Source organism: Lolium perenne, chromosome 2, assembly GCF_019359855.2.
Source record: "Lolium perenne isolate Kyuss_39 chromosome 2, Kyuss_2.0, whole genome shotgun sequence".
In the NCBI taxonomy this organism is placed as follows: Eukaryota; Viridiplantae; Streptophyta; class Magnoliopsida; order Poales; family Poaceae; genus Lolium; species Lolium perenne.
The window spans coordinates 101,784,616-101,804,896 of record NC_067245.2 but is presented as its reverse complement, the minus strand read 5'-3'; the positions used below and the strand labels follow the sequence as shown (position 1 = coordinate 101,804,896).

Below are 20,281 nucleotides of genomic sequence, written 5' to 3'. Positions count from 1 at the left end.
CGCACCACCGTTTCCCATCACCAATAGCCGAGCACGAGTGCCGCAAAAAAATATCGTCCTAACTTCACCATGAATGTCGCCGCGTGGCGCAAAAGGAGGGATGCAACACGAGGACTTCCCGGAGGTCACCCATCCTAGTACTACTCTGCCCAAGCACGCTTAACCAGGTTGATGGGATCCGGTGCTTTAGTCTTTGGTATGATCGCATCAAACATGTTATGCACTCATTTTCCCTTATGCTTGCTCCTCCGCTCTTTATCTGCTCTATTTTGTACCATGTCCATCCTCTTTTTCATCAGCACCACCGTTTCCCATCACCAATAGCGAAACACGAGTGCCGCAAAAAAATATCGTCCTAACTTCACCATGAATGTCGCGCGTGGCGCAAAAAAGGAGGATGCAACACGAGGACTTCCCAGGAGGTCACCCATCCTAGTACTACTCTACTTCAAGCACGCTTAACCGGAGTTACGATGGGATCCGGTGCTTTAGTCTTTGGTATGATCGCATCCGACATGTTATGCACTCATTTTCCCTTATGCTTGCTCCTCCCGCTCTTTATCTGCTCTATTTTGTACCATGTCCATCCTCTTTTTCATCGCACCACCGTTTCCCATCACCAATAGCGAAACACAGTGCCCATAAAAAAATATCGTCTAACTTCACCATGAATGTCGCGCGTGGCGCAAAAAAGGAGGATGCAACACGAGGACTTCCCCAGGAGGTCACCCATCCTAGTACTACTCTCGCCCAAGCACGCTTAACCGGAGTTACGATGGGATCCGGTGCTTTAGTGCTTGGTATGATCGCATCCGACATGTTATGCACTCATTTTCCCTTATGCTTGCTCCTCCCGCTCTTTATACGCTCTATTTTGTACCATGTCCATCCTCTTTTTCATCCGCACCACCGTTTCCCATCACCAATAGCGAGCACGAGTGCCGCAAAAAAATATCGTCCTAACTTCACCATGAATGTCGCAGCGTGGCGTAAAAAAGGAGGATGCAACACGAGGACTTCCCGGAGGTCACCATCCTAGTACTACTCGCCCAAGCACGCTTAACCGGAGTTGATGGGATCCGGTTGCTTTAGTCTTTGGTATGATCGCATCCGACATGTTATGCACTCATTTTCCCTTATGCTTGCTCCTCCCGCTCTTTAATACGCTCTATTTTGTACCATGTCCATCCTCTTTTTCATCAGCACCACCGTTTCCCATCACCAATAGCCGAGCACGAGTGCCGCAAAAAAATATCGTCCTAACTTCACCATGAATGTCGCGGCGTGGCGCAAAAGGAGGATGCAACACGAGGACTTCCCGGAGGTCACCCATCCTAGTACTACTCTCGCCCAAGCACGCTTAACCAGTTACGATGGGATCCGGTGCTTTAGTCTTTGGTATGATCGCATCCGACATGTTATGCACTCATTTTCCCTTATGCTTGCTCCTCCCGCTCTTTATGCGCTCTATTTTGTACCATGTCCATCCTCTTTTTCATCCGCACCACCGTTTCCCATCACCAATAGCTTGAGCACGAGTGCGCAAAAAAATATCGTCCTAACTTCACCATGAATGTCGCGGCGTGGCGCAAAAAGGAGGATGCAACACGAGGACTTCCCGGAGGTCACCCATCCTAGTACTACTCTCGCCCAAGCACGCTTAACCCGGAGTTACGATGGGATCCGGTGCTTTAGTCTTTGGTATGATCGCATCCGACATGTTATGCACTCATTTTCCCTTATGCTTGCTCCTCCGCTCTTTATACTGCTCTATTTTGTACCATGTCCATCCTCTTTTTCATCCGCACCACCGTTTCCCATCACCAATAGCGAAACACGAGTGCGCAAAAAAATATCGTCCTAACTTCACCATGAATGTCGCGCGTGGCGCAAAAGGAGGATGCAACACGAGGACTTCCAGGAGGTCACCCATCCTAGTACTACTCTCGCCCAAAGCACGCTTAACCGGAGTTACGATGGGATCCGGTGCTTTAGTCTTTGGTATGATCGCATCCGACATGTTATGCACTCATTTTCCCTTATGCTTGCTCCTCCGCTCTTTATCTGCTCTATTTTGTACCATGTCCATCCTCTTTTTCATCACTTTCCACCGTTTCCCATCACCAATAGCGAGCACGAGTGCCGCAAAAAAATATCGTCCTAACTTCACCATGAATGTCGCCGCGTGGCGCAAAAGGAGGATGCAACACGAGGACTTCCCGGAGGTCACCCATCCTAGTACTACTCTGCCCAAGCACGCTTAACCGGAGTTGATGGGATCCGGTGCTTTAGTCTTGGTATGATCGCATCAAACATGTTATGCACTCATTTTCCCTTATGCTTGCTCCTCCGCTCTTTATCTGCTCTATTTTGTACCATGTCCATCCTCTTTTTCATCCGCACCACCGTTTCCCATCACCAATAGCGAGCACGAGTGCCGCAAAAAAATATCGTCCTAACTTCACCATGAATGTCGCCGCGTGGCGCAAAAGGAGGGATGCAACACGAGGACTTCCAGGAGGTCACCCATCCTAGTACTACTCTCGCCCAAGCACGCTTAACCGGAGTTCGATGGGATCCGGTGCTTTAGTCTTTGGTATGATCGCATCCGACATGTTATGCACTCATTTTCCCTTATGCTTGCTCCTCCGCTCTTTATCTGCTCTATTTTGTACCATGTCCATCCTCTTTTTCATCCACCACCGTTTCCCATCACCAATAGCGAGCACGAGTGCATAAAAAAATATCGTCCTAACTTCACCATGAATGTCATGGCGTGGCGCAAAAGGAGGATGCAACACGAGGACTTCCGGAGGTCACCCATCCTAGTACTACTCTCGCCCAAGCACGCTTAACCGGAGTTGATGGGATCCGGTGCTTTAGTCTTTGGTATGATGTCATCCGACATGTTATGCACTCATTTTCCCTTATGCTTGCTCCTCCCGCTCTTTGTCTGCTCTATTTTGTACCATGTCCATCCTCTTTTTCATCCGCACCACCGTTTCCCATCACCAATAGCGAGCACGAGTGCCATAAAAAAATATCGTCCTAACTTCACCATGAATGTCGCCGCGTGGCGCAAAAAAGGAGGGATGCAACACGAGGACTTCCCGGAGGTCACCCATCCTAGTACTACTCTACTTCAAGCACGCTTAACCGGAGTTGATGGGATCCGGTGCTTTAGTCTTTGGTATGATCGCATCAGACATGTTATGCACTCATTTTCCCTTATGCTTGCTCCTCCCGCTCTTTATCTGCTCTATTTTGTACCATGTCCATCCTCTTTTTCATCCACCACCGTTTCCCATCACCAATAGCCGAGCACGAGTGCCCGCAAAAAAATATCGTCCTAACTTCACCATGAATGTCGCGCGTGGCGCGCAAAAAAAGGAGGGATGCAACACGAGGACTTCCCGAGGAGGTCACCCATCCTAGTACTACTCTCGCCCAAAGCACGCTTAACCGGAGTTACGATGGGATCGGTGCTTTAGTCTTGGTATGATCGCATTAGACATGTTATGCACTCATTTTCCCTTATGCTTGCTCCTCCCGCTCTTTATCTGCTCTATTTTGTACCATGTCCATCCTCTTTTTCATCAGCACCACCGTTTCCCATCACCAATAGGCGAGACACGAGTGCCCGCAAAAAAATATCGTCCTAACTTCACCATGAATGTCGCGCGTGGCGCAAAAGGAGGGATGCAACACGAGGACTTCCCGGAGGTCACCCATCCTAGTACTACTCTCGCCCAAGCACGCTTAACCGGAGTTACGATGGGATCCGGTGCTTTAATCTTTGGTATGATCGCATCCGACATGTTATGCACTCATTTTCCCTTATGCTTGCTCCTCCCGCTCTTTATCTGCTCTATTTTGTACCATGTCCATCCTCTTTTTCATCCGCACCACCGTTTCCCATCACCAATAGCGAGCACGAGTGCCGCAAAAAAATATCGTCCTAACTTCACCATGAATGTCGCCGCGTGGCGCAAAAAAGGAGGATGCAACACGAGGACTTCCCGAGGAGGTCACCCATCCTAGTACTACTCTCGCCCAAGCACGCTTAACCGGAGTTACGATGGGATCCGGTGCTTTAGTCTTTGGTATGATCGCATCCGACATGTTATGCACTCATTTTCCTTATGCTTGCTCCTCCCGCTCTTTATCTGCTCTATTTTGTACCATGTCCATCCTCTTTTTCATCCGCACCACCGTTTCCCATCACCAATAGCCGAGCACGAGTGCGCAAAAAAATATCGTCCTAACTTCACCATGAATGTCGCGGCGTGGCGCAAAAAAGGAGGATGCAACACGAGGACTTCCCGAGAGGTCACCCATCCTAGTACTACTCTCGCCCAAGCACGCTTAACCGGAGTTGATGGGATCGGTGCTTTAGTCTTTGGTATGATCACATCCGACATGTTATGCACTCATTTTCCCTTATGCTTGCTCCTCCGCTCTTTGTCTGCTCTATTTTGTACCATGTCCATCCTCTTTTTCATCCGCACCACCGTTTCCCATCACCAATAGCGAGCACGAGTGCCGCAAAAAAATATCGTCCTAACTTCACCATGAATGTCGCCGCGTGGCGCAAAAAGGAGGATGCAACACGAGGACTTCCCAGGAGGTCACCCATCCTAGTACTACTCTAGCCCAAGCACGCTTAACCGGAGTTCGATGGGATCCGGTGCTTTAGTCTTTGGTATGATCGCATCCGACATGTTATGCACTCATTTTCCCTTATGCTTGCTCCTCCCGCTCGTTGTCTGCTCTATTTTGTACCATATCCATCCTCTTTTTCATCCGCACCACCGTTTCCCATCACCAATAGCGAAACACGAGTGCCATAAAAAAATATCGTCCTAACTTCACCATGAATGTGCGCGTGGCGCAAAAGGAGGATGCAACACGAGGACTTCCCGGAGGTCACCCATCCTAGTACTACTCTCGCCCAAGCACGCTTAACCGGAGTTGATGGGATCCGGTGCTTTAGTCTTTGGTATGATCGCATCCGACATGTTATGCACTCATTTTCCCTTATGCTTGCTCCTCCAGCTCTTTATCTTGCTCTATTTTGTACCATGTCCATCCTCTTTTTCATCGCACCACCGTTTCCCATCACCAATAAGCGAGCACGAGTGCCCGCAAAAAAATATCGTCCTAACTTCACCATGAATGTCGCGCGTGGCGCAAAAAAGGAGGATGCAACACGAGGACTTCCCAGGAGGTCACCCATCCTAGTACTACTCTACCCAAGCACGCTTAACCGGAGTTACGATGGGATCCGGTGCTTTAATCTGGTATGATCGCATCCGACATGTTATGCACTCATTTTCCCTTATGCTTGCTCCTCCGCTCTTTATCTGCTCTATTTTGTACCATGTCCATCCTCTTTTTCATCCGCACCACCGTTTCCCATCACCAATAGCGAGCACGAGTGCCCGCAAAAAATATCGTCCTAACTTCACCATGAATGTCGCGGCGTGGCGCAAAAAAGGAGGATGCAACACGAGGACTTCCCGAGGAGGTCACCCATCCTAGTACTACTCTCGCTTAAGCACGCTTAACCAGTTCGATGGGATCCGGTGCTTTAGTCTTTGGTATGATCGCAACCGACATGTTATGCACTCATTTTCCGTTATGCTTGCTCCTCCAGCTCTTTGTCTGCTCTATTTTGTACCATGTCCATCCTCTTTTTCATCCGCACCACCGTTTCCCATCACCAATAGCGAGCACGAGTGCAGCAAAAAAATATCGTCCTAACTTCACCATGAATGTCGCGCGTGGCGCAAAAGGAGGATGCAACACGAGGACTTCCAGGAGGTCACCCATCCTAGTACTACTCTCGCCCAAGCACGCTTAACCCGGAGTTCGATGGGATCCGGTGCTTTAGTCTTTGGTATGATCGCATCCGACATGTTATGCACTCATTTTCCCTTATGCTTGCTCCTCCGCTCTTTGTCTGCTCTATTTTGTACCATGTCCATCCTCTTTTTCATCCGCACCACCGTTTCCCATCACCAATAGCGAGCACGAGTGCATAAAAAAATATCGTCCTAACTTCACCATGAATGTCGCCGCGTGGCGCAAAAAGGAGGATGCAACACGAGGACTTCCCGGAGGTCACCCATCCTAGTACTACTCTGCCCAAGCACGCTTAACCAGGAGTTACGATGGGATCCGGTGCTTTAGTCTTTGGTATGATCGCATCCGACATGTTATGCACTCATTTTCCCTTATGCTTGCTCCTCCCGCTCTTTATCTGCTCTATTTTGTACCATGTCCATCCTCTTTTTCATCCGCACCACCGTTTCCCATCACCAATAGCGAGCACGAGTGCCCGCAAAAAATATCGTCCTAACTTCACCATGAATGTCGCCGCGTGGCGCAAAAAAGGAGGATGCAACACGAGGACTTCCAGGAGGTCACCCATCCTAGTACTACTCTACTTAAGCACGCTTAACCCGAGTTGAGTGGGATCCGGTGCTTTAGTCTTGGTATGATCGCATCCGACATGTTATGCACTCATTTTCCCTTATGCTTGCTCCTCCCGCTCTTTGTCTGCTCTATTTTGTACCATGTCCATCCTCTTTTTCATCCGCACCACCGTTTCCCATCACCAATAGCGAGCACGGTGCCGCAAAAAAATATCGTCCTAACTTCACCATGAATGTCGCGCGTGGCGCAAAAGGAGGGATGCAACACGAGGACTTCCCGGAGGTCACCCATCCTAGTACTACTCTCGCCCAAGCACGCTTAACTTGAGTTGATGGGATCCGGTGCTTTAGTCTTTGGTATGATCGCATCCGACATGTTATGCACTCATTTTCCCTTATGCTTGCTCCTCCCGCTCTTTATCTGCTCTATTTTGTACCATGTCCATCCTCTTTTTCATCGCACCACCGTTTCCCATCACCAATAGCGAAGAACACGAGTGCCGCAAAAAAATATCGTCCTAACTTCACCATGAATGTCGCCGCGTGGCGCAAAAGGAGGATGCAACACGAGGACTTCCAGGAGGTCACCCATCCTAGTACTACTCTGCCCAAGCACGCTTAACCGGAGTTACGATGGGATCGGTGCTTTAGTCTTTGGTATGATCGCATCCGACATGTTATGCACTCATTTTCCCTTATGCTTGCTCCTCCCGCTCTTTATCTGCTCTATTTTGTACCATGTCCATCCTCTTTTTCATCCGCACCACCGTTTCCCATCACCAATAGCGAGCACGAGTGCCCGCAAAAAAATATCGTCCTAACTTCACCATGAATGTCGCGCGTGGCGCAAAAAGGAGGATGCAACACGAGGACTTCCCGGAGGTCACCCATCCTAGTACTACTCTACTTCAAGCACGCTTAACCAGGAGTTACGATGGGATCCGGTGCTTTAGTCTTTGGTATGATCGCATCGAACATGTTATGCACTCATTTTCCCTTATGCTTGCTCCTCCCGCTCTTTATCTGCTCTATTTTGTACCATGTCCATCCTCTTTTTCATCGCACCACCGTTTCCCATCACCAATAGCGAGCACGAGTGCATAAAAAAATATCGTCCTAACTTCACCATGAATGTCGCGCGTGGCGCATAAAGGAGGGATGCAACACGAGGACTTCCCGGAGGTCACCCATCCTAGTACTACTCTCGCCCAAGCACGCTTAACCGGAGTTACGATGGGATCGGTGCTTTAGTCTTTGGTATGATCGCATCAAACATGTTATGCACTCATTTTCCCTTATGCTTGCTCCTCCCGCTCTTTATCTGCTCTATTTTGTACCATGTCCATCCTCTTTTTCATCAGCACCACCGTTTCCCATCACCAATAGCGAAGCACGAGTGCCGCAAAAAATATCGTCCTAACTTCACCATGAATGTCGCGCGTGGCGCAAAAAGGAGGGATGCAACACGAGGACTTCAGGAGGTCACCCATCCTAGTACTACTCTACCCAAGCACGCTTAACCGGAGTTGATGGGATCCGGTGCTTTAGTCTTTGGTATGATCGCATCAAACATGTTATGCACTCATTTTCCCTTATGCTTGCTCCTCCAGCTCTTTATCTGCTCTATTTTGTACCATGTCCATCCTCTTTTTCATCCGCACCACCGTTTCCCATCACCAATAGCGAGCACGGTGCCGCAAAAAAATATCGTCCTAACTTCACCATGAATGTCGCGCGTGGCGCAAAAGGAGGATGCAACACGAGGACTTCCAGGAGGTCACCCATCCTAGTACTACTCTCGCCCAAGCACGCTTAACCGGAGTTGATGGGATCCGGTGCTTTAGTCTTGGTATGATCGCATCCGACATGTTATGCACTCATTTTCCCTTATGCTTGCTCCTCCGCTCTTTATCTGCTCTATTTTGTACCATGTCCATCCTCTTTTTCATCCGCCACCGTTTCCCATCACCAATAGCCGAGCACGAGTGCCGCAAAAAAATATCGTCCTAACTTCACCATGAATGTCGCCGCGTGGCGCAAAAGGAGGGATGCAACACGAGGACTTCCCAGAGAGGTCACCCATCCTAGTACTACTCTCGCCCAAGCACGCTTAACCGGAGTTACGATGGGATCGGTGCTTTAGTCTTTGGTATGATCGCATCCGACATGTTATGCACTCATTTTCCTTATGCTTGCTCCTCCGCTCTTTATCTGCTCTATTTTGTACCATGTCCATCCTCTTTTTCATCCGCACCACCGTTTCCCATCACCAATAGCGAACACGAGTGCCAAAAAAATATCGTCCTAACTTCACCATGAATGTCGCGGCGTGGCGCAAAAGGAGGGATGCAACACGAGGACTTCCCGAGGAGGTCACCCATCCTAGTACTACTCTCGCCCAAGCACGCTTAACCGGAGTTCGATGGGATCCGGTGCTTTAGTCTTTGGTATGATCGCATCCGACATGTTATGCACTCATTTTCCCTTATGCTTGCTCCTCCGCTCTTTATCTGCTCTATTTTGTACCATGTCCATCCTCTTTTCATCCAGCACCACCGTTTCCCATCACCAATAGCCGAGCACGAGTGCCCGAAAAAATATCGTCCTAACTTCACCATGAATGTCGCGCGTGGCGCAAAAAAGGAGGGATGCAACACGAGGACTTCCAGGAGGTCACCCATCCTAGTACTACTCTCGCCCAAGCACGCTTAACCGGATTGATGGGATCCGGTGCTTTAGTCTTGGTATGATCGCATCCGACATGTTATGCACTCATTTTCCCTTATGCTTGCTCCTCCCGCTCTTTATCTGCTCTATTTTGTACCATGTCCATCCTCTTTTTCATCCGCACCACCGTTTCCCATCACCAATAGCGAGAGCACGAAGTGCCGCAAAAAAATATCGTCCTAACTTCACCATGAATGTCGCGCGTGGCGCAAAAGGAGGATGCAACAGAGGACTTCCCAGGAGGTCACCCATCCTAGTACTACTCTACTTAAACACGCTTAACTTGAGTTGATGGGATCCGGTGCTTTAATCTTGGTATGATCGCATCCGACATGTTATGCACTCATTTTCCCTTATGCTTGCTCCTCCAGCTCTTTATGCTCTATTTTGTACCATGTCCATCCTCTTTTTCATCCGCACCACCGTGTCCCAGCACCAATAGCCGAGCACGAGTGCATAAAAAAATATCGTCCTAACTTCACCATGAATGTCGTAGCGTGGCGCAAAAAAGGAGGATGCAACACGAGGACTTCCCGGAGGTCACCCATCCTAGTACTACTCTACTTCAAGCACGCAACGCGGAGTTGATGGGATCCGGTGCTTTAGTCTTGGTATGATCGCATCCGAGCATGTTATGCACTCATTTTCCCTTATGCTTGCTCCTCCACGCTCTTTATCTGCTCTATTTTGTACCATGTCCATCCTCTTTTTCATCGCACCGTTTCCCATCACCAATAGCGAGAACGCAGTGCAGCAAAAAAATATCGTCCTAACTTCACCATGAATGTCGCCGCGTGGCGTAAAAGGAGGATGCAACACGAGGACTTCCCAGGAGGTCACCATCCTAGTACTACTCTACTTAAGCATCGCTTAACTTGGATTACGATGGGATCCGGTGCTTTAGTCTTTGGTATGATCGCATCAAACATGTTATGCACTCATTTTCCCTTATGCTTGCTCCTCCAGCTCTTTATACGCTCTATTTTGTACCATGTCCATCCTCTTTTTCATCAGCACCACCGTTTCCCATCACCAATAGCCAGAACACGAGTGCCCGCATAAAAAAATATCGTCCTAACTTCACCATGAATGTCGCCGCGTGGCGCAAAAAGGAGGGATGCAACACGAGGACTTCCCGGAGGTCACCATCCTAGTACTACTCTCGCCCAAGCACGCTTAACCCGGAGTTACGATGGGATCCGGTGCTTTAGTGCTTGTATGATCGCATCAAACATGTTATGCACTCATTTTCCCTTATGCTTGCTCCTCCCGCTCTTTATGCTGCTCTATTTTGTACCATGTCCATCCTCTTTTTCATCACTTTCACCGTTTCCCATCAATAGCAGCGAGACACGAGTGCCATAAAAAAATATCGTCCTAACTTCACCATGAATGTCGCCGCGTGGCGCAAAAAAAGGAGGGATGCAACACGAGGACTTCCCGAGAGGTCACCCATCCTAGTACTACTCGCCCAAACACGCTTAACCAGGTTACGATGGGATCCGGTGCTTTAGTCTTTGGTATGTTCGGATCAGACATGTTATGCACTCATTTTCCCTTATGCTTGCTCCTCCCGCTCTTTGTCTGCTCTATTTTGTACCATGTCCATCCTCTTTTTCATCCGCACCACCGTTTCCCATCACAATGATAGCGAAACCACGAGTGCCGCAAAAAAATATCGTCCTAACTTCACCATGAATGTCGGCGTGGCGCAAAAAGGAGGGATGCAACACGAGGACTTCCAGGAGGTCACCCATCCTAGTACTACTCTCGCCCAAGCACGCTTAACTTGATTGATGGGATCCGGTAGCTTTAGTCTTTGGTATGATCGCATCCGAGCATGTTATGCACTCATTTTCCCTTATGCTTGCTCCTCCCGCTCTTTATCTGCTCTATTTTGTACCATGTCCATCCTCTTTTCATCCGCACCACCGTTTCCCATCACCAATAGCCGAGCACGCAGTGCCCGCAAAAAATATCGTCTCCTAACTTCACCATGAATGTCGCCGGCGTGACGCAAAAAAGGAGGATGCAACACGAGGACTTCCCGAGGAGGTCACCCATCCTAGTACTACTCTAAGCCCAAACACGCTTAACCAGGTTCGATGGGATCCGGTGCTTTAGTCTTTGGTATGATCGCATCCGACATGTTATGCACTCATTTTCCTTATGCTTGCTCCTCCCGCTCTTTATCTGCTCTATTTTGTACCATGTCCATCCTCTTTCATCCGCACCACCGTTTCCCATCACCAATAGCCGAGCACGAGTGCCCGCAAAAAAATATCGTCCTAACTTCACCATGAATGTCGCGGCGTAGCGCAAAAAAGGAGGGATGCAACACGAGGACTTCCCAGGGAGGTCACCCATCCTAGTACTACTCTCGCCCAAGCACGCTTAACCCGGAGTTCGATGGGATCCGGTGCTTTAGTCTTGGTATGATCGCATCCGACATGTTATACACTCATTTTCCCTTATGCTTGCTCCTCCCGCTCTTTATGCTTGCTCTATTTTGTACCATGTCCATCCTCCTCTTTTCATCCGCACCACCGTTTCCCATCACCAATAGCAGAGCGCGAGTGCCGGCATAAAAAATATCGTCCTAACTTCACCATGAATATCGACGCGTGACGCAAAAAGGAGGGATGCAACACGAGGACTTCCGGGAGGTCACCCATCCTAGTACTACTCTCGCTTAAGCACGCTTAACTTGATTGATGGGATCCGTGCTTTAATCTTTGGGTATGATCGCATCCGACATGTTATGCACTCATTTTCCCTTATGCTTGCTCCTCCGCTCTTTATCCGCTCTATTTTGTACCATGTCCATCCTCTTTTTCATCCGCACCACCGTTTCCCATCAACAATAGCCGAGCACGAGTGCCCGCAAAAAAATATCGTCCTAACTTCACCATGAATGTCGCGCGTGCCAGCGCAAGGAGGATGCAACACGAGGACTTCCCGGAGGTCACCCATCCTAGTACTACTCTCGCCCAAGCAACAACGGAGTTGATGGGATCCGGTGCTTTAGTGCTGGATATGATCGCATCCGACATGTTATGCACTCATTTTCCTTATGCTTGCTCCTCCGCTCTTTGTCTGCTCTATTTTGTACCATGTCCATCCTCTTTTTCATCCGCACCACCGTTTCCCCATCAACAATAGCGAGCACGAGTGCCGCAAAAAAATATCGTCCTAACTTCACCATGAATGTCGCCGCGTGGCGCAAAAAGGAGGGATGCAACACGAGGACTTCCAGAGGTCACCCATCCTAGTACTACTCTCGCCCAAGCACGCTTAACCAGGAGTTCGATGGGATCCGGATTGCTTTAGTGCTTTGGTATGATCGCTTATCCGACATGTTATGCACTCATTTTCCCTTATGCTTGCTCCTCCCGCTCTTTATCTGCTCTATTTTGTACCATGTCCATCCTCTTTTTCATCCGCACCACCGTTTCCCATCACCAATAGCCGAGCACGAGTGCCCGCAAAAAATATCGTCCTAACTTCACCATGAATGTCGCCGCGTGGCCGCAAAAAAGGAGGATGCAACACGAGGACTTCCCAGAGGTCACCCATCCTAGTACTACTCTCGCCCAAGCACGCTTAACCCGGAGTTGATGGGATCCGGTGCTTTAGTGCTGGTATGATCGCATCCGACATGTTATGCACTCATTTTCCCTTATGCTTGCTCCTCCCGCTCTTTGTCTGCTCTATTTTGTACCATGTCCATCCTCTTTTTCATCCGCACCACCGTTTCCCATCACCAATAGCCGAGAACGAGTGCCCGCAAAAAAATATCGTCCTAACTTCACCATGAATGTCGCCGCGTGACGCAAAAAAGGAGGGATGCAACACGAGGACTTCCCAGGAGGTCACCCATCCTAGTACTACTCTCGCCCAAGCACGCTTAACTTCGGAGTTCTGATGGAATCCGTTGCTTTAGTGCTGGTATGATCGCATCAAACATGTTATGCACTCATTTTCCCTTATGCTTGCTCCTCCCGCTCTTTGTCTGCTCTATTTTGTACCATGTCCATCCTCTTTTTCATCCGCACCACCGTTTCCCATCACCAATAGCCGAGCACGAGTGCCCGCAAAAAAATATCGTCCTAACTTCACCATGAATGTCGCCGCGTGACGCAAAAAAGGAGGGATGCAACACGAGGACTTCCAGGAGGTCACCCATCCTAGTACTACTCTCGCCCAAGCACGCTTAACAGAGTTCGATGGGATCCGGTGCTTTAGTCTTTGGTATGATCGCATCCGACATGTTATGCACTCATTTTCCCTTATGCTTGCTCCTCCAGCTCTTTATGCTCTGCTCTATTTTGTACCATGTCCATCCTCTTTTTCATCCGCACCACCGTTTCCCATCAACAATAGCCGAGCACGAGTGCCCGCAAAAAAATATCGTCCTAACTTCACCATGAATGTCGCCGCGTGACGCAAAAAAGCATGGATGAAACATGAGTACTTCACAGGAGGTCACCCATCCTAGTACTACTCTCGCCCAAGCACGCTTAACTTCGGAGTTACGATGGGATCCGGTGCTTTAATGCTTTGGTATGATCGCATCCGACATGTTATGCACTCATTTTCCCTTATGCTTGCTCCTCCGCTCTTTGTCTGCTCTATTTTGTACCATGTTCATCCTCTTTTTCATCCGCACCACCGTTTCCCATCACCAATAGCCGAGCACGAGTGCCCGCAAAAAAATATCGTCCTAAAATCACCATGAATTTAGCCGCGTGTAGCAAAAAAGTAGGGATGCAACCACGAGGACTTCCCAGGAGGTCACCCATCCTAGTACTACTCGCCTTAAGCACGCTTAACCGGAGTTACGATGGGATCCGGTGCTTTAGTCTTTGGTATGATCGCATCCGACATGTTATGCACTCATTTTCCCTTATGCTTTCTCCTCCCGCTCTTTGTCTGCTCTATTTTGTACCATGTCCATCCTCTTTTTCATCCGCACCACCGTTTCCCATCACCAATAGCCGAGCACGAGTGCCCGCAAAAAATATCGTCCTAACTTCACCATGAATGTCGCCGCGTGACGCAAAAAGGAGGATGCAACACGAGGACTTCCCGGAGGTCACCCATCCTAGTACTACTCTCGCCCAAGCACGCTTAACTTCGGAGTTACGATGGGATCCGGTGCTTTAGTGCTTTGGTATGATCGCATCCGACATGTTATGCACTCATTTTCCCTTATGCTTGCTCTTCCGATCTTTGTCTGCTCTATTTTGTACCATGTCCATCCTCTTTTTCATCCGCACCACCGTTTCCCATCACCAATAGCCGAGCACGAGTGCCCGCAAAAAAAATATCGTCCTAACTTCACCATGAATGTCGCCGCGTGACGCAAAAAAGGGTGGGATGCAACACGAGGACTTCCCGGAGGTCACCCATCCTAGTACTACTCTCGCCCAAGCACGCTTAACCGGAGTTACGATGGGATCCGATTGCTTTAGTGCTGGTATGATCGCATCCGACATGTTATGCACTCATTTTTCCTTATGCTTGCTCCTCCCGCTCTTTTGTCTGCTCTATTTTGTACCATGTCCATCCTCTTTTTCATCCGCACCACCGTTTCCCATCACCAATAGCCGAGCACGAGTGCCCGCAAAAAAATATCGTCCTAACTTAACCATGAATGTCGCCGCGTGACGCAAAAAAGGAGGATGCAACACGAGGACTTCCCAGGAGGTCCCCCATCCTAGTTACTACTCGCCCAAGCACGCTTAACCGGAGTTGATGGGATCCGGTGCTTTAGTCTTGGTATGATCGCATCCGAGCATGTTATGCACTCATTTTCCCTTATGCTTGCTCCTCCCGCTCTTTGTCTGCTCTATTTTGTACCATGTCCATCCTCTTTTTCATCCGCACCACCGTTTCCCATCACCAATAGCCGAGCACGAGTGCCCGCAAAAAAATATCGTCCTAACTTCACCATGAATGTCGCCGCGTGACGCAAAAAAGGAGGGATGCAACACGAGGACTTCCCAGGAGGTCACCCATCCTAGTACTACTCTCGCCCAAGCACAGTTCTGATGGGATCCGGTGCTTTAGTCTTTGGTATGATCGCATCCGACATGTTATGCACTCATTTTCCCTTATGCTTGCTCCTCCCGCTCTTTATCTGCTCTATTTTGTACCATGTCCATCCTCTTTTTTCATCCGCACCACCGTTTCCCATCACCAATAGCCGAGCACGAGTGCCCGCAAAAAAATATCGTCCTAACTTCACCATGAATGTCGCCGCGTGACGCAAAAAGGAGGGATGCAACACGAGGACTTCCCGGAGGTCACCCATCCTAGTACTACTCTCGCCCAAGCACGCTTAACCGGAGTTCGATGGGATCCGGTGCTTTAGTGTTTGGTATGATCGCATCCGACATGTTATGCACTCATTTTCCCTTATGCTTGCTCCTCCGCTCTTTAATACGCTCTATTTTGTACCATGTCCATCCTCTTTTTCATCCGCACCACCGTTTCCCATCACCAATAGCGAGCACGAGTGCCCGCAAAAAATATCGTCTAACTTCACCATGAATGTCGCCGCGTGGCGCAAAATAGGAGGATGCAACACGAGGACTTCCCAGAGGTCACCCATCCTAGTACTACTCTCGCCCAAGCACGCTTAACTTCGGAGTTCGATGGGATCCGGTGCTTTAGTCTTTGGTATGATCACATCCGACATGTTATGCACTCATTTTCCCTTATGCTTGCTCCTCCCGCTCTTTATCTTGCTCTATTTTGTACCATGTCCATCCTCTTTTTCATCCGCACCACCGTTTCCCATCACCATTAGCCGAGCACGAGTGCCGCAAAAAAATATCGTCCTAACTTCACCATGAATGTCGCGCGTGGCGCAAAAAAGGAGGATGCAACACGAGGACTTCCCAGAGGTCACCCATCCTAGTACTACTCTCGCCCAAGCACGCTTAACCGGAGTTCTGATGGGATCCGGTGCTTTAGTGCTGGTATGATCGCATCCGACATGTTATGCACTCATTTTCCCTTATGCTTGCTCCTCCAGCTCTTTGTCTGCTCTATTTTGTACCATGTCCATCCTCTTTTTCATCCGCACCACCGTTTCCCATCACCAATAGCCGAGCACGAGTGCCCGCAAAAAAATATCGTCCTAACTTCACCATGAATGTCGCCGCGTGACGCAAAAAGGAGGATGCAACACGAGGACTTCCCAGGAGGTCACCCATCCTAGTACTACTCTCGCCCAAGCACGCTTAACCGGAGTTGATGGGATCCGGTGCTTTAGTGCTGGTATGATCGCATCCGACATGTTATGCACTCATTTTCCCTTATGCTTGCTCCTCCCGCTCTTTGTCTGCTCTATTTTGTACCATGTCCATCCTCTTTTTCATCCGCACCACCGTTTCCCATCACCAATTAGAGAGCACGAGTGCCCGCAAAAAAATATCGTCCTAACTTCACCATGATATGTCGCGCGTGACGCAAAAAAGGAGGATGCAACCACGAGGACTTCCCAGGAGGTCACCCATCCTAGTACTACTCTGCCCAAGCACGCTTAACCGGAGTTCGATGGGATCCGGTGCTTTAGTCTTTGAGGTATGATCGCATCCGACATGTTATGCACTCATTTTCCCTTATGCTTGCTCCTCCCGCTCTTTGTCTGCTTTTTTTTTTGTACCATGTCCATCCTCTTTTTCATCCGCACCACCGTTTCCCATCACCAATAGCCGAGCACGAGTGCCCGCAAAAAAATATCGTCCTAACTTCACCATGAATGTCGCCGCGTGACGCAAAAGGAGGATGCAACACGAGGACTTCCTGGGAGGTCACCCATCCTAGTACTTCTCTCGCCCAATCACGCTTAACTTCGGAGTTATGATGTGATCCGGTGCTTTAGTGCTGGTATGATCGCATCCGACATGTTATGCACTCATTTTCCCTTATGCTTGCTCCTCCCGCTCTTTGTCTGCTCTATTTTGTACCATGTCCATCCTCTTTTTCATCCGCACCACCGTTTCCCATCACCAATAGCCGAGCACGAGTGCCCGCAAAAAAATATCGTCCTAACTTCACCATGAATGTCGCCGCGTGACGCAAAAAAGGAGGGATGCAACACGAGGACTTCCCAGGAGGTCACCCATCCTAGTACTACTCTCGCCCAAGCACGCTTAACTTGGCGGAGTTACGATGGGATCCGGTGCTTTAGTCTTTGGTATGATCGCATCCGACATGTTATGCACTCATTTTCCCTTATGCTTGCTCCTCCCGCTCTTTATGCTGCTCTATTTTGTACCATGTCCATCCTCTTTTTCATCTGCACCACCGTTTCCCATCACCAAAAGACTAGCAAGATTGCACCACAAAAAAAACGTCCTAACAGCACCATGAATGTCGCCGCGTGACGCAAAATAGGAGGGATGCACCACGCGGACTTCCCGAGGAGGTCACCATCCTAGTACTACTCTCGCCCAAGCACGCTTAACTTCGGAGTTCGATGGGATCCGGTGCTTTAGTCTTTGGTATGATCGCATCCGACATGTTATGCACTCATTTTCCCTTATGCTTGCTCCTCCCGCTCTTTATCTGCTCTATTTTGTACCATGTCCATCCTCTTTTTCATCCGCACCACCGTTTCCCATCACCAATAGCCCGAGCACGCGTATATGTGCATAAAAAAATATCTCCCTAACTTAACCATTATTTTCGCGGCGTGACGCAAAAAAGGAGGGATGCAACACGAGGACTTCCCAGGAGGTCACCCATCCTAGTACTACTCTCGCCCAAGCATGCTTAACTTCGGAGTTCTGATGGGATCCGGTGCTTTAGTCTTTGAGTATGATCGCATCCGACATGTTATGCACTCATTTTCCCTTATGCTTGCTCCTCCCGCTCTTTGTCTGCTCTATTTTGTACCATGTCCATCCTCTTTTTCATCCGCACCACCGTTTCCCATCACCAATAGCCGAGCACGAGTGCCCGCAAAAAAATATCGTCCTAACTTCACCATGAATGTACGCCGCGTGACGCAAAATAGGAGGGATGCAACACGAGGACTTCCAGAGGTCACCCATCCTAGTACTACTCTCGCCCAAGCACGCTTAACCGGAGTTACGATGGGATCCGGTGCTTTAGTCTTTGGTATGATCGCATCCGACATGTTATGCACTCATTTTCCCTTATGCTTGCTCCTCCAGCTCTTTATCTGCTCTATTTTGTACCATGTCCATCCTCTTTTTCATCCACCACCGTTTCCCATCACCAATAGCCGAGCACGAGTGCCCGCAAAAAAATATCGTCCTAACTTCACCATGAATGTCGCGTGACGCAAAATAGGAGGGATGCAACACGAGGACTTCCCAGGAGGTCACCCATCCTAGTACTACTCTGCGCCCAAGCACGCTTAACGGAGTTCGATGGGATCCGGTGCTTTAGTCTCTTGTATGATCGCATCCGACATGTTATGCACTCATTTTCCCTTATGCTTGCTCCTCCCGCTCTTTGTCTGCTCTATTTTGTACCATGTCCATCCTCTTTTTCATCCGCACCACCGTTTCCCATCACCAATAGCCGAGCACGAGTGCCCGCAAAAAATATCGTCCTAACTTCACCATGAATGTCGCCGCGTGGCGCAAAAGGAGGGATGCAACACGAGGACTTCAGAGGTCACCCATCCTAGTACTACTCTGCCCAAGCACGCTTAACTTCGGAGTTACGATGGGATCCGGTGCTTTAGTGTTTGGTATGATCGCATCCGACATGTTATGCACTCATTTTCCCTTATGCTTGCTCCTCCCGCTCTTTATCCGCTCTATTTTTGTACCATGTCCATCCTCTTTTTCATCCGCACCACCGTTTCCCATCACCAATAGCCGAGACACGAGTGCCCGCAAAAAAATATCGTCCTAACTTCACCATGAATGTCGCCGCGTGACGCAAAAGGAGGGATGCAACACGAGGACTTCCCGGAGGTCACCCATCCTAGTACTACTCTCGCCCAAGCACGCTTAACTTCGGAGTTCTCGATGGGATCCGGTGCTTTAGTGGTGTATGATCGCATCAAAGCATGTTATGCACTCATTTTCCCTTATGCTTGCTCCTCCCCGCTCTTTATCTCCGCTCTATTTTGTACCATGTCCATCCTCTTTTCATCCGCACCACCGTTTCCCATCACCAATAGCCGAGCACGAGTGCCCGCAAAAAAATATCGTCTAACTTCACCATGAATGTCGCCGCGTGGCGCAAAAAAGGAGGGATGCAACACGAGGACTTCCCAGGAGGTCTCCCATCCTAGTTCTACGCTCGCCCAAGCACGCTTAACTTCAGTTGATGGTATCCGGTGCTTTAGTGCTGGTATGATCGCATCCGACATGTTATGCACTCATTTTCCCTTATGCTTGCTCCTCCCGCTCTTTGTCCGCTCTATTTTGTACCATGTCCATCCTCTTTTTCATCCAGCACCACCGTTTCCCATCACCAATAGCCGAGCACGAGTGCCCGCAAAAAAATATCGATCTTAACTTCACCATGAATGTCGCCGCGTGACGCAAAAAAGGAGGGATGCAACACGAGGACTTCCGGGAGGTCACCCATCCTAGTACTACTCTCGCCCAAGCACGCTTAACTTCGGAGTTGATGGGATCCGGTGCTTTAGTGCTGGTATGATCGCATCCGAGCATGTTATGCACTCATTTTCCCTTATGCTTGCTCCTCCCGCTCTTTGTCTGCTCTATTTTGTACCATGTCCATCCTCTTTTTCATCCGCACCACCGTTTCCCATCACCAATAGCCGAGCACGAGTGCGCAAAAATATCGTCCTAACTTCACCATGAATGTCGCCGCGTGACGCAAAAAGGAGGGATGCAACACGAGGACTTCCCGGAGGTCACCCATCCTAGTACTACTCTCGCCAAACACGCTTAACCGGAGTTGATGGGATCCGGTGCTTTAGTCTTTGGTATGATGCATCCGACATGTTATGCACTCATTTTCCCTTATGCTTGCTCCTCCCGCTCTTTGTCTGCTCTATTTTGTACCATGTCCATCCTCTTTTTCATCCGCACCACCGTTTCCCATCACCAATAGCCGAGCACGAGTGCCCGCAAAAAATATCGTCCTAAAGT

The 20,281-nt window shown here is 49.3% G+C and overlaps 10 non-coding genes and 37 pseudogenes across 10 annotated transcripts; all 47 read right to left on the bottom strand.

Moving 5' to 3' along the window:
- Nucleotides 1-394: 394 nt before the first annotated feature.
- Nucleotides 395-512, bottom strand: LOC139837198 (5S ribosomal RNA; annotated as a pseudogene).
- A 183-nt stretch (nucleotides 513-695) lies between these two features.
- On the bottom strand, nucleotides 696-814 carry LOC139836975 (5S ribosomal RNA; annotated as a pseudogene).
- Nucleotides 815-1,297: 483 nt separating this feature from the next.
- LOC139837213 (5S ribosomal RNA) lies at nucleotides 1,298-1,412 on the bottom strand (annotated as a pseudogene).
- Nucleotides 1,413-1,597: 185 nt separating this feature from the next.
- On the bottom strand, nucleotides 1,598-1,715 carry LOC139837138 (5S ribosomal RNA; annotated as a pseudogene).
- A 182-nt stretch (nucleotides 1,716-1,897) lies between these two features.
- On the bottom strand, nucleotides 1,898-2,015 carry LOC139837105 (5S ribosomal RNA; annotated as a pseudogene).
- A 183-nt stretch (nucleotides 2,016-2,198) lies between these two features.
- Nucleotides 2,199-2,311, bottom strand: LOC139837205 (5S ribosomal RNA; annotated as a pseudogene).
- A 183-nt stretch (nucleotides 2,312-2,494) lies between these two features.
- Nucleotides 2,495-2,610, bottom strand: LOC139837076 (5S ribosomal RNA; annotated as a pseudogene).
- A 782-nt stretch (nucleotides 2,611-3,392) lies between these two features.
- LOC139837195 (5S ribosomal RNA) lies at nucleotides 3,393-3,510 on the bottom strand (annotated as a pseudogene).
- A 186-nt stretch (nucleotides 3,511-3,696) lies between these two features.
- On the bottom strand, nucleotides 3,697-3,813 carry LOC139837143 (5S ribosomal RNA; annotated as a pseudogene).
- Nucleotides 3,814-3,998: 185 nt separating this feature from the next.
- On the bottom strand, nucleotides 3,999-4,117 carry LOC139837139 (5S ribosomal RNA; annotated as a pseudogene).
- Nucleotides 4,118-4,301: 184 nt separating this feature from the next.
- LOC139837184 (5S ribosomal RNA) lies at nucleotides 4,302-4,416 on the bottom strand (annotated as a pseudogene).
- Nucleotides 4,417-4,599: 183 nt separating this feature from the next.
- LOC139837058 (5S ribosomal RNA) lies at nucleotides 4,600-4,716 on the bottom strand (annotated as a pseudogene).
- Nucleotides 4,717-4,898: 182 nt separating this feature from the next.
- On the bottom strand, nucleotides 4,899-5,013 carry LOC139837170 (5S ribosomal RNA; annotated as a pseudogene).
- Nucleotides 5,014-5,199: 186 nt separating this feature from the next.
- Nucleotides 5,200-5,314, bottom strand: LOC139837177 (5S ribosomal RNA; annotated as a pseudogene).
- A 482-nt stretch (nucleotides 5,315-5,796) lies between these two features.
- Nucleotides 5,797-5,913, bottom strand: LOC139837081 (5S ribosomal RNA; annotated as a pseudogene).
- Nucleotides 5,914-6,693: 780 nt separating this feature from the next.
- Nucleotides 6,694-6,808, bottom strand: LOC139837180 (5S ribosomal RNA; annotated as a pseudogene).
- Nucleotides 6,809-7,592: 784 nt separating this feature from the next.
- Nucleotides 7,593-7,708, bottom strand: LOC139837192 (5S ribosomal RNA; annotated as a pseudogene).
- A 478-nt stretch (nucleotides 7,709-8,186) lies between these two features.
- Nucleotides 8,187-8,300, bottom strand: LOC139837099 (5S ribosomal RNA; annotated as a pseudogene).
- Nucleotides 8,301-8,482: 182 nt separating this feature from the next.
- On the bottom strand, nucleotides 8,483-8,600 carry LOC139837178 (5S ribosomal RNA; annotated as a pseudogene).
- A 180-nt stretch (nucleotides 8,601-8,780) lies between these two features.
- On the bottom strand, nucleotides 8,781-8,898 carry LOC139837086 (5S ribosomal RNA; annotated as a pseudogene).
- A 184-nt stretch (nucleotides 8,899-9,082) lies between these two features.
- Nucleotides 9,083-9,195, bottom strand: LOC139837155 (5S ribosomal RNA; annotated as a pseudogene).
- Nucleotides 9,196-10,278: 1,083 nt separating this feature from the next.
- Nucleotides 10,279-10,394, bottom strand: LOC139837145 (5S ribosomal RNA; annotated as a pseudogene).
- Nucleotides 10,395-11,493: 1,099 nt separating this feature from the next.
- Nucleotides 11,494-11,611, bottom strand: LOC139836974 (5S ribosomal RNA; annotated as a pseudogene).
- Nucleotides 11,612-12,396: 785 nt separating this feature from the next.
- LOC139837196 (5S ribosomal RNA) lies at nucleotides 12,397-12,515 on the bottom strand (annotated as a pseudogene).
- A 189-nt stretch (nucleotides 12,516-12,704) lies between these two features.
- Nucleotides 12,705-12,819, bottom strand: LOC139836964 (5S ribosomal RNA; annotated as a pseudogene).
- A 188-nt stretch (nucleotides 12,820-13,007) lies between these two features.
- LOC139836445 (5S ribosomal RNA) lies at nucleotides 13,008-13,126 on the bottom strand. The gene has a single exon (XR_011753149.1). It is a non-coding gene; the product is annotated as a 5S ribosomal RNA (ribosomal RNA).
- Nucleotides 13,127-13,314: 188 nt separating this feature from the next.
- Nucleotides 13,315-13,429, bottom strand: LOC139837165 (5S ribosomal RNA; annotated as a pseudogene).
- Nucleotides 13,430-13,620: 191 nt separating this feature from the next.
- Nucleotides 13,621-13,741, bottom strand: LOC139836988 (5S ribosomal RNA; annotated as a pseudogene).
- A 187-nt stretch (nucleotides 13,742-13,928) lies between these two features.
- LOC139837175 (5S ribosomal RNA) lies at nucleotides 13,929-14,046 on the bottom strand (annotated as a pseudogene).
- A 185-nt stretch (nucleotides 14,047-14,231) lies between these two features.
- LOC139836854 (5S ribosomal RNA) lies at nucleotides 14,232-14,351 on the bottom strand. Its single transcript, XR_011753571.1, has one exon. It is a non-coding gene; the product is annotated as a 5S ribosomal RNA (ribosomal RNA).
- A 189-nt stretch (nucleotides 14,352-14,540) lies between these two features.
- On the bottom strand, nucleotides 14,541-14,657 carry LOC139836977 (5S ribosomal RNA; annotated as a pseudogene).
- Nucleotides 14,658-14,845: 188 nt separating this feature from the next.
- On the bottom strand, nucleotides 14,846-14,959 carry LOC139837193 (5S ribosomal RNA; annotated as a pseudogene).
- A 485-nt stretch (nucleotides 14,960-15,444) lies between these two features.
- Nucleotides 15,445-15,560, bottom strand: LOC139837026 (5S ribosomal RNA; annotated as a pseudogene).
- Nucleotides 15,561-15,744: 184 nt separating this feature from the next.
- LOC139836917 (5S ribosomal RNA) lies at nucleotides 15,745-15,862 on the bottom strand. Its single transcript, XR_011753639.1, has one exon. It is a non-coding gene; the product is annotated as a 5S ribosomal RNA (ribosomal RNA).
- Nucleotides 15,863-16,048: 186 nt separating this feature from the next.
- On the bottom strand, nucleotides 16,049-16,164 carry LOC139836748 (5S ribosomal RNA). The gene has a single exon (XR_011753460.1). It is a non-coding gene; the product is annotated as a 5S ribosomal RNA (ribosomal RNA).
- A 186-nt stretch (nucleotides 16,165-16,350) lies between these two features.
- On the bottom strand, nucleotides 16,351-16,465 carry LOC139836868 (5S ribosomal RNA). Its single transcript, XR_011753588.1, has one exon. It is a non-coding gene; the product is annotated as a 5S ribosomal RNA (ribosomal RNA).
- Nucleotides 16,466-16,652: 187 nt separating this feature from the next.
- LOC139837161 (5S ribosomal RNA) lies at nucleotides 16,653-16,771 on the bottom strand (annotated as a pseudogene).
- A 187-nt stretch (nucleotides 16,772-16,958) lies between these two features.
- On the bottom strand, nucleotides 16,959-17,077 carry LOC139836829 (5S ribosomal RNA). Its single transcript, XR_011753545.1, has one exon. It is a non-coding gene; the product is annotated as a 5S ribosomal RNA (ribosomal RNA).
- A 188-nt stretch (nucleotides 17,078-17,265) lies between these two features.
- On the bottom strand, nucleotides 17,266-17,387 carry LOC139836953 (5S ribosomal RNA). Its single transcript, XR_011753676.1, has one exon. It is a non-coding gene; the product is annotated as a 5S ribosomal RNA (ribosomal RNA).
- A 188-nt stretch (nucleotides 17,388-17,575) lies between these two features.
- Nucleotides 17,576-17,694, bottom strand: LOC139837078 (5S ribosomal RNA; annotated as a pseudogene).
- Nucleotides 17,695-17,887: 193 nt separating this feature from the next.
- On the bottom strand, nucleotides 17,888-18,008 carry LOC139836821 (5S ribosomal RNA). The gene has a single exon (XR_011753537.1). It is a non-coding gene; the product is annotated as a 5S ribosomal RNA (ribosomal RNA).
- A 189-nt stretch (nucleotides 18,009-18,197) lies between these two features.
- Nucleotides 18,198-18,313, bottom strand: LOC139837154 (5S ribosomal RNA; annotated as a pseudogene).
- A 183-nt stretch (nucleotides 18,314-18,496) lies between these two features.
- LOC139837173 (5S ribosomal RNA) lies at nucleotides 18,497-18,613 on the bottom strand (annotated as a pseudogene).
- Nucleotides 18,614-18,798: 185 nt separating this feature from the next.
- On the bottom strand, nucleotides 18,799-18,914 carry LOC139837144 (5S ribosomal RNA; annotated as a pseudogene).
- A 188-nt stretch (nucleotides 18,915-19,102) lies between these two features.
- Nucleotides 19,103-19,220, bottom strand: LOC139836926 (5S ribosomal RNA). The gene has a single exon (XR_011753648.1). It is a non-coding gene; the product is annotated as a 5S ribosomal RNA (ribosomal RNA).
- Nucleotides 19,221-19,410: 190 nt separating this feature from the next.
- LOC139837068 (5S ribosomal RNA) lies at nucleotides 19,411-19,525 on the bottom strand (annotated as a pseudogene).
- A 190-nt stretch (nucleotides 19,526-19,715) lies between these two features.
- Nucleotides 19,716-19,831, bottom strand: LOC139836820 (5S ribosomal RNA). The gene has a single exon (XR_011753536.1). It is a non-coding gene; the product is annotated as a 5S ribosomal RNA (ribosomal RNA).
- Nucleotides 19,832-20,281: the final 450 nt, after the last annotated feature.